This window comes from Gossypium hirsutum, chromosome A11, assembly GCF_007990345.1.
Source record: "Gossypium hirsutum isolate 1008001.06 chromosome A11, Gossypium_hirsutum_v2.1, whole genome shotgun sequence".
In the NCBI taxonomy this organism is placed as follows: domain Eukaryota; kingdom Viridiplantae; phylum Streptophyta; class Magnoliopsida; order Malvales; family Malvaceae; genus Gossypium; species Gossypium hirsutum.
Window position 1 is genome coordinate 88,649,888 of NC_053434.1, and position 9,216 is coordinate 88,659,103.

General features: G+C 37.8%; 1 non-coding gene across 1 annotated transcript; it reads right to left on the reverse strand.

Annotated features, from left to right (window-relative positions):
* Nucleotides 1-296: 296 nt before the first annotated feature.
* On the reverse strand, nt 297-403 carry LOC121210378 (small nucleolar RNA R71). The gene has a single exon (XR_005905491.1). It is a non-coding gene; the product is annotated as a small nucleolar RNA R71 (small nucleolar RNA).
* Nucleotides 404-9,216: the final 8,813 nt, after the last annotated feature.

The following is a 9,216-nucleotide window of genomic DNA, read 5'->3' on the forward strand; positions in this document are numbered from 1 at the left end:
GCACCAATAATTTTGAACTGAAACCTAACACAATTCAAATGATACAACAGTTTGTTCAGTTTGATGGTTTGCAGGATGAGGATCCAAACAATCACTTGGAAAATTTCTTAGAGTTTTGCGACACTTTTAAAATCAATGGCGTTTCTGATGATGCCATTTTCCTTTGGTTATTCCCTTTTTCGTTGAGGAATAAAGCTAAACAATGGTTGAACTCGTTACCATGAGGGTCAATCACTACTTGGGAACAAATGACCGAAAAGTTTTTACTTAAATATTTTTCGCCAGCTAAAACGGCTAAATTGAGGAATGACATTTCTTCCTTTGTGCAGATGGATCTAGAAACACTCTACGATGCATGGGAGAGATACAAGGATCTTTTGAGAAGGTGCCCTCACCATGGGTTACCACTCTGGCTATAGGTTCATACATTTTACAACAGTGTGAACCCCTCAACGAGGCAACTCATTGACACAGCTGCCGATGGAACTTTGAATAATAAGACACCTAAGGCGGCTTACGAATTTATTAAGGATATGTCACTGAATAACTCTCAGTGGCAAGTTATGAGGACAAAGCCAACAAAAGTAGCCAGTGTTTTCAACTTCGATGTGGTTACTATGCTATCTAACCAAGTAGAACTCTTAAATAAAAAGATTGACGGTTTGTGTGGTTCTACTCAGGTACATCCAGTGATGAGGTGTGATTCGAATGGAGGAGGAGCATGCACAGAATATCAACCTTTCAACCCTAGTGTCAAGGAGAAACAAGTCCAATATATGGGTAACAATAACTCTAGACCCCAAAATAACCCGTATAGTAATACTTATACTGCAGGTTGGAGGAACCATCCTAATTTCTCGTGGGGCGGTCAAGGAAATCAAAGGCCACAACATCCTCTAAGTTTTCAACAACCATTTTACCAGCAAGAAAAGAAGCCGAACCTTGAGGAGATGTTAACAAAATTCATCTCGGTGTTAGAAACTCATTTCTAGAATACCGAGACAACCCTTAAGAATCAACAAGCATCAATCCAAGGGCTCGAAACTCAGATAGGCCAACTTGCCAAACTGATTTCTGAATGACCACAAAGTAGTTTGCCAAGTAATATTGAATCTAACCCAAGGGAGCAAATCAATGCAATTACCATTCAAGATGCGGAAGGGTTAGTTGCACCTAAACCAGAACTGAAGCAAGAAACTGTGGTAAGTAAAGGTAAGGGTGAGATGGACCACAATGACCAAAAATCGGTAAGTAAAGAATACAAACCTCGTGTGCCATACCCAAACACAATAAGGAAGGACCGCACAGAAGAACAATTCGGTAAATTCCTTAAATTATTAAAAAAATTACATATTAACTTACCATTTATTGAAGCTCTTTCGCAGATGCCAAACGCAGTCAAATTCTTAAAGGAGCTTTTAACAAATAAATGAAAGTTGGATAAGGCGTCGCATGTGGAGTTGAATGCAGTTTGCTCAGCCATTCTATAAAATAAGCTACCCAACAAATTGAAAGATCCAGGGAGTTTTAGGATTCCTTGTTTAATTGGTAGTTTAGATGTTCATAATGCATTGGCTGACTTAGGGGCAAGCATTAATGTTATGCCTTATAAAATGTTTAAACAGTTAGGTCTTGGGAAACCCAAACAAACTAGGATGAGCATTCAATTGGCTGATAAAACCATTAGATTTCCTTGGGGTATCATTGAAGATGTTCTTGTTAAGATCGATAAATTTATATACCCAGTAGACTTTGTTGTTCTAGACATGGAAGAGGATAGTAACGCACCTTTAATTTTAGGAAGACCCTTTTTAGCGACTGCTAGAACCATTATTGACGTTGGCACAGGTGAACTCACACTTCGTGTGGGGGACGAAACAATCACCCTTCAAGCTCGTAATTCGAGCAACACATCGAAAATTGAAGGTGGTTGTATAAATTATTCTAGTAGTACTGATCATGTGGTTAAACCCTCTGTGCAGGAAACAATTAAGAATAACGCATATGAGCCGTGTTCAAAAAACAACAAAGGACCTATCTATGAAGAACGAAGGCTACAAACTGAGGAGATAGATGAATGGCTGACACAGAAATCGAGAACACTCGATAAACTGAAACCGAGCCAGGACAAGCTCAATACCTCACCAAATCAACTTAAGGTTGGAGACAAAGTACTTCTAGATGTAGCAGACTCGCATTCGCACTTCTGAACCTAATGAAGAAATTCCTTTTACGGTACTCAGTATTTTCCCATATGGTACAGTCAAGGTAAATCATCCCAAATTCGACACATTTAAGGTAAACAATACTCGTCTTAACCTTATGTTGATAAAGTTTATAGCAGGGATGAGGAGTGTAAACTCTTCGCACCACCTTGACCATGCAGAAGAGAGGTAAGTCGAGCTTAAACTATAAATAAGCGCTTCTCGGGAGGCAACCCGAGCACTAACAGTGTTAATTTATTTAAATCCTAGCTTTTAACATCTAACATACTAACCGAATCATGGAATACAGGCTTTTTGAATACCACACAGCCAGGCACACGGGCGTGCATTAGGCTATGTGAAAACAGGGCAAAACATTTCCTCAACACAAGATTCGATAAAATTGCCACTGCCGTGTGACGTGGTCGTGGGCAATCCTGCCAAAAGTAACACGAGCAATCGACACGATCGTGCTCACCGACCGTGGTCGAGCCTGTCAAAATAACATGGGCATGCGCCTGCATACACGAGCGTGAGAGAATTGAATGGAGATTGACACGGCCGTGTGACATGGCCGTGTACACCAATGCGCCCAATTTCAAAAACCACGAAACGCACGGGCTGAGATGAGAGCACACGGGCGTGCCCCACGGTTGTGTGCCCCAATTTCTCTATAAACACCTATTATTTATTTTATTTTTATCTCTATATTTTGAAATTATTTCTTTTATTTCCTTTTAATACTATTTTATCCTGAGTTTTTACAATTTTTTATTTTGGGCTATATCATTACGAGTAATTATCATGCTTTATATATTTCCTAAAAAGTTGTTGATTCTATCACAGTTATAAAGACCTCCAAAGCTCACTATTACTTAGGAAATTGAAACTCCACTGCGAAAGGTTCTCCACGACTGTCATGCCCTGCTCGACCACGACCATAGCTACCACGAGATATAATATTCTTTTGGCGCAGCACTTGTGGAACCCAACCTCTACCACTACCGAAGTATCCTCGTCCACCCTTATTAGTACCTTGGCTAATTACTTTCCATAACACCAATTCAAGGAATCCATTCATAACTCAGGAAGTTTCATTTCTCTCCCTATCTTATGATTATAAATATATCTTTTTCAATCTATCTATCTTTGTACATTGAGGGCAATGTACATCTTAAGTGTGGGGGGTCTTCTATATCATCATTAGAAATCCTTGAATTCTGTCTTATTCTCACGTGAATCACTCATATCACTATTAGAATGAATTTTAATTAACTTATGATTTTTATTGATATGTCTTGAATTAAAACATAGGCATTTATGCATTGATTGTTTAAACTTTAAGACATTAGGGAATCGAGCATGATAAGTTGATTTTTGAAGAATTAAAAACTTTTAGGTTGTTTCCCTAAGTTTAAGTATTATCTTGAGTTGAAATTCACAAGTTTGAACATCAAAAAGCCATAATTTTTGTGACATATTGAGCCTTTAGAGCATCTATTATTTCTTTCATGCTCACTTTTATTGTTGCTTTGAGTGCGTCAGTATTGAATTGTTATTCTAGAACTTGCTTGATTGTGCATGTCAAGACCACACCATTTTATTTGATATGTCAAGATGATAAATGCACTTAGGTTTAACCCACTCACTCTACAAAAGCATACCTTTATAATTAATCCTTAGTGAACCTCTTTGAGCCTAACAAGCCATTAATTGATTCACCCTCAATATTAACCCATAACCCATTATTATTGAAATCTCTTAATTTGATCCCTATTTTTGTTGAGATTTAATTTGAACTAATTGCTTAGCTATGTTTTGCTCTTCTATGTATTTGACTTGTTCTTAAAAAAATGAATGTACTTCAACACATATTAGTTGTAATTCATCATTTTTGAGATTGAATGTTAATTCTATATTCTGAGAAGAAGCTCACTTGTATTCAATTGATGACTAGTTATTTTTCTAGCTAAGTGATTTTTCAATTCAATCTCGATTCTAACCTTTTCTTTCAGCTTGTGACCATACCCCCTAACCAAAGCTACATTACAACCCTCTGAAAGACCTTTTTGATTGATGCATCAGCTCAATATATAGTGGTGGAGATTTGATTTTCAACCAAGCCTATGGTAATAACTTTTCATATTGACTAATGAGTGCTTTTATTGATATCCTTAAACACCTTGAATGATTTGAGTGAATCTTTAGTGAGGATGTTAAACTCTGCGATATTTTGATCAAAGGTAATCACTTAGATAAGGGGAGACACCTATGTTTTTATGATAAAATGCTCAACTTGAAATGTTTGAAACTTTGATGAACTTTTAGTTGAATTTTCAATGTATGAATACTTATGGATTATTTTGAGATATTATTGATAGGGATTATAAATTGAGAATAATTTATTTTGATTGTGAGTTGAGGATTTTGCTTGAGGACAAGCAAATGCTTAAGTGTGGGGGTATTTGATAAACCATAATTTATACATATTTTTATCCCATGCTTAGTGCATTTATGGATGGTTTCTCCTTAGAATTGGTGAATTCGATGCTCCTAATCTTTTAATTTCATGTTTTATACTTAGGTGAGCATAGGAGAGTAAAAAGAGCAAGAAATGGGCCGAAAGCAGAGAAAATGGACCCACGTAGGAAATCAACACGGCCTGGACTTCCTCACACGGGCGTGTCACACGGCCATGTCCATTCGGCATGATCAAAGCACGACTTACATGGGTAGACTACACGCCCATGCCCATTTAACAGCCTTGACCACGGCCTTAAGTAATTGCACACGGGCGTGTCATACGGGCGTGTCCCCACCAAGCCCAAGTTTAGTCCAATTCGAAAAAGGCAATTTTGAGGGCTCTTAGGCATTCTAAAGCCTATTTAAACACTTGAGGAGGCACTTAGAAGGGGGATGTAGAGTAGGAAGCAAGGAATTACTCAAGGAAAGCTGATTGATCCATCTTAAGAGCCAGATTCATCATCAAGACTGAAGATCTCCCTTCAAGTTCTATCAAGGGTTTTGGGTTTTCTTATGTTTGTTATCTTTATGCTTTTGAGATGTTTTCTTTCATAAGTATGAACTAAACCCCCTAAATATATAAGGGGAATGAAACCTAAGACAGATCTTGTTATTATTATCTGAATTGTATGATAAATATTTGACTTGTTCTTAATTATGTGTTCTTAATTCTTGTTTTAATATTCCAGGATATTGATTCAAGTTAACGCTCTTATTCAGAGGAGGAATAGACCCTGTCTAAGAGTAAAATTTTCATAATTAAGCAGAGTTGATTGTGCGCCTAGAGATAGGGTGACAAGATTTTGCTGGATTAAGGTGGAACCTAATAAGGGAATCTATACATTGAGTTAATGCAATTCTAGGGTGTTAATTAGAAAGAGATTTCAATTATTCAACCTAGGTTTAGACGTTATTAGTCTCGAGAGAGATAATAATATAACTTAGGGATTTCTACGGATCAAGTCAAATGAATAAATCGTCTGATTCAGAGTCAAATAACAAGTGAACTCTAGGTGAATTTTTCCTTAGGTACTGTCTCAATCAATCAAATTTTCCCAAAAGCATTTTCCCAAGTTTTCTTTCTATGCATTCTTAGTCAGTAATTAGTTTAGATAACAAAACCTCTTAATTTTTATGTTAGATAATAAAAAGAAACTAAATATTAGTAGTCGTAGTTCCTTTGGGTTTGACAATCCGATCTTGCTGAACTATACTACTGTTCGATAGGTACACTTGCCTTACTCGTGATATTAAGTTAGTCTTAAGAACGATTCATTTATAAATATTTAAAACCTGCTACAAATATCAAGCATCATGGATCAAGGGGGTGGGAGTGTTAGCCGAATTTTGGAAGGAGATTGTGGAGAGTCTTAAGGCTTGTTTAGAGTTTGAACCGAAATTGGAGCTATCTTGGACTCAAATTTTAGTAGGGGTGTGTTAGCTTCTCATTTTCATTTTTTTTCCTCTCCACTTCGATTTTGTCAACATTCTTTGTTGCCTTTTTGCTACTGTACCGAATATTGCTAGGGACTTCGGGCTGTCGATTTTGTTTTGCCTTTTGTTTTACTTTTTCCTCCAATCCCCTATCTATCAATTTTCTTTTCTTTTCTTTTCTGCTTTCTCTCCAATTACTCAAAATTTCTCCCCTTTTCATATTGCTCTTTTAGGCCGAATACTGCTGTCTCTTATTGCCGAATCTTCGCTAGCCTTCTCTATTTTTTTGAGCCTTCGCCATTTCTTTTTAGTGTATTGGCCGAATACTCTTGTTTCTCCCCCTCTTTATTTTTCGACTTTCATCAAGTTGTCCTTGTCGAATTCTATTGTAGTTGAACCTCTTTCTGCATTTAATTGAGGTAAGCCATCATGTCTGTTTGGGTTCACAGTTGTTTTCTTCTCCTTCCTTTCTTTAGTTGATATAATATCCCTATTAACATTTTTTTCTCTGTTGACACTGCTAGGAGTGGTTGTACCACTTCTTGGTTTAGGTTTAGGGGGTGCCTTTGTAGGCCGATTACTGTTATCCATCATTCTTAGTGCTTTGTTTTGGTAAGTGGTTAATTGCTTGGTTCAGGTTATTTTACGCTTTTGGTAATGTTTAACGAGAGTGGGTTGTAATACAGATTTTTGCCAAAGATCGTGAGGTAATCTTGGTCGGCAGTTTAGGGGGCTAAATCACTCTCATTCAAGTAAGGCAAGTATCAATATTATTTTAGGATTAAATGTTAAAAGAGGGTGATTAACCCTATCGATTAAAGGACTGACAGAGTGATTAATTCAATATAGGTTGGTGTTCGTTGGCTTCTGTGCCTTTTCGCAATTAGGTGTGTAATCATTGTCTTAATCGTAAATTGGCAAAAGCTAGAAAATAGGATCGTTGATGCCACATGGGTGTGCGATCGCTCGTGTGGTAACCCTAAACGCATAAACGTGGGTACTGGATTACGAGAGGCCACCATGGGCGATCTCATGGGCTTAGGCTGTTTTGGGCCATGTTGGGCTTAAATGATGACTGAAATACCCCTACAGGGTAAAATGACCGAAATACCCCCATAGGGTAAAATGATCGAAATACCCCTATAAGGTAAAATGACTGTAATGCCCCTGTATGGTAAAATAACTGTAATACCCTTATAGGGTAAAATCACTGTAATACCCCTGTAAGGTAAAATGACTAATTTTCCCTACGATGTGTATGACTGTATTTGAGCATGCCATGTTATATGTATGTTGCATCCATGTAAGATATTATGATACAATGCATGATATGTTGCATGGGGTTAGGATTGTTATTTTGGAGGAACTGTACTGTACTGATATGGTCGCACAGGTCGCCTAACACGACTATGGACCTAAGGTTGCACAGGTCACCCAAGATGACTGTGGACCTATTGATGGCTTTAAGCTGTTCATATTATTGGAAGCTTTGCTGCAATACTGTTTAGTGCCACAACCTGTGCTACTCTTGGTGTGTTTGGCTGGGTGGGTCGATTTTATCCCTACATGGTGTGTTTGGAGGGACGGAGTGGTGTGTAGAGGCTGGATTGGGTAGGATTTCTGATTTCATTACTGCACTGATACTGTTACTGTAATGGGCTAAGGATCATATTGATATGATACTGTAACGGGCTCGGGCCAAACTGCATCTATCTATTGAATGATTAACTGCTTGTTTGTTAGAGGATTATACACTGAGTTTTCGTAAACTTACCCATCTGTTTTATTTATACAGGTAATCCCGAGTCTTAGGCAGATAGGTGATGTAAGGGACTCAAAGGTGGCTACACAACCGCGCACGCTTCCAATCTTGATTTTTAATTTATAAGTAGTTTTAATTGGGTATTTTTATGTAATAAGGCCTCTAAGGTTTTAACTTTTAATTTGGGATTTTTACTTGCTTTGATATAAACTGCTAGTTGTAGGATGAAGACGTCTTTTTAAAAGATAACTGTTTTTCAAAAACACCACGTATTCTTAATATAATTTTAAAGCTTCCGTAACAAACATAGTTATAAAGTGTAATAACAATCTAATATGATTTACAAATTTTCATTAATGATATAATAAGGTTTTAATATATAACAGGCTTTCCAATGAAATCATGGTTTTCAAAAAACACTTCAATGTGACACCGCCAGATTCGGCCACGAAGTCTAGGCCGGGTTTGGGGTGTTACAACACAGGCGTGTGCCTTGGCCAATTGCCCCTAAATGGTTGATGACGTTAGAAACAAAATGTAAAGGTTTTTGTACACGGGCCGAGACATGGCCGTGTGAGGGACACGAGCCATGGACACCAGCATGTGCCAGGCCGTGTGAAAACCCCTGTAGGTTTAAATTGAGAAATAAATCTGCATGGGCTAGGGACACGAGCGTGTCCCGATATGTTTAGGCCGTGTGAGCCACACGGGCTTTCAACATGGCCATGTTAAGAGGACACACGGGCGTGTACCCTTGTTTGCATTGAAATTATTCAAAGTTTTCAAAAATGAAAGAAGTTTGAAAGTTTTAAATTTAAGAGAAATCCTATGACCCGAAATTGTTTGTATGCATGTGTTTAACTCTAATAACGCCTCGTACCCTGTCCCGACGAGGGATACAGGTAAGGGGTGCTACAGTTTTAATTGTTCAAATCAATGCTATTCTTTTCTTTCCATTGTTGATTTTGAGTTTTGGCAGTAGGGAATAGAGAAGAAAGGGGTTCTCCTCTAGCGGAATCATAATCGAAATTGTTCGGAGTGTTGGGGTAAGTGATGTTTGTTAGAATGGAATTTTTGTCGATTTTGTAGTTTGGTTTAATCATAAATTAAGACTGACTTGGAGCGTTAATATGTCGATTTTTAGGTTTTGGTGGGCTAGTGTTTGTAGTAGCATCAAAACTGTACCAAGTGTGTACCCTTTACGCAGAAAATCGAGCTTTGACAAAGCCGTGTGGTTGACAAAGGCATCGCTGTGCGCAAGACACAACCAAGTGACGATGTGGGTGTAGTAGT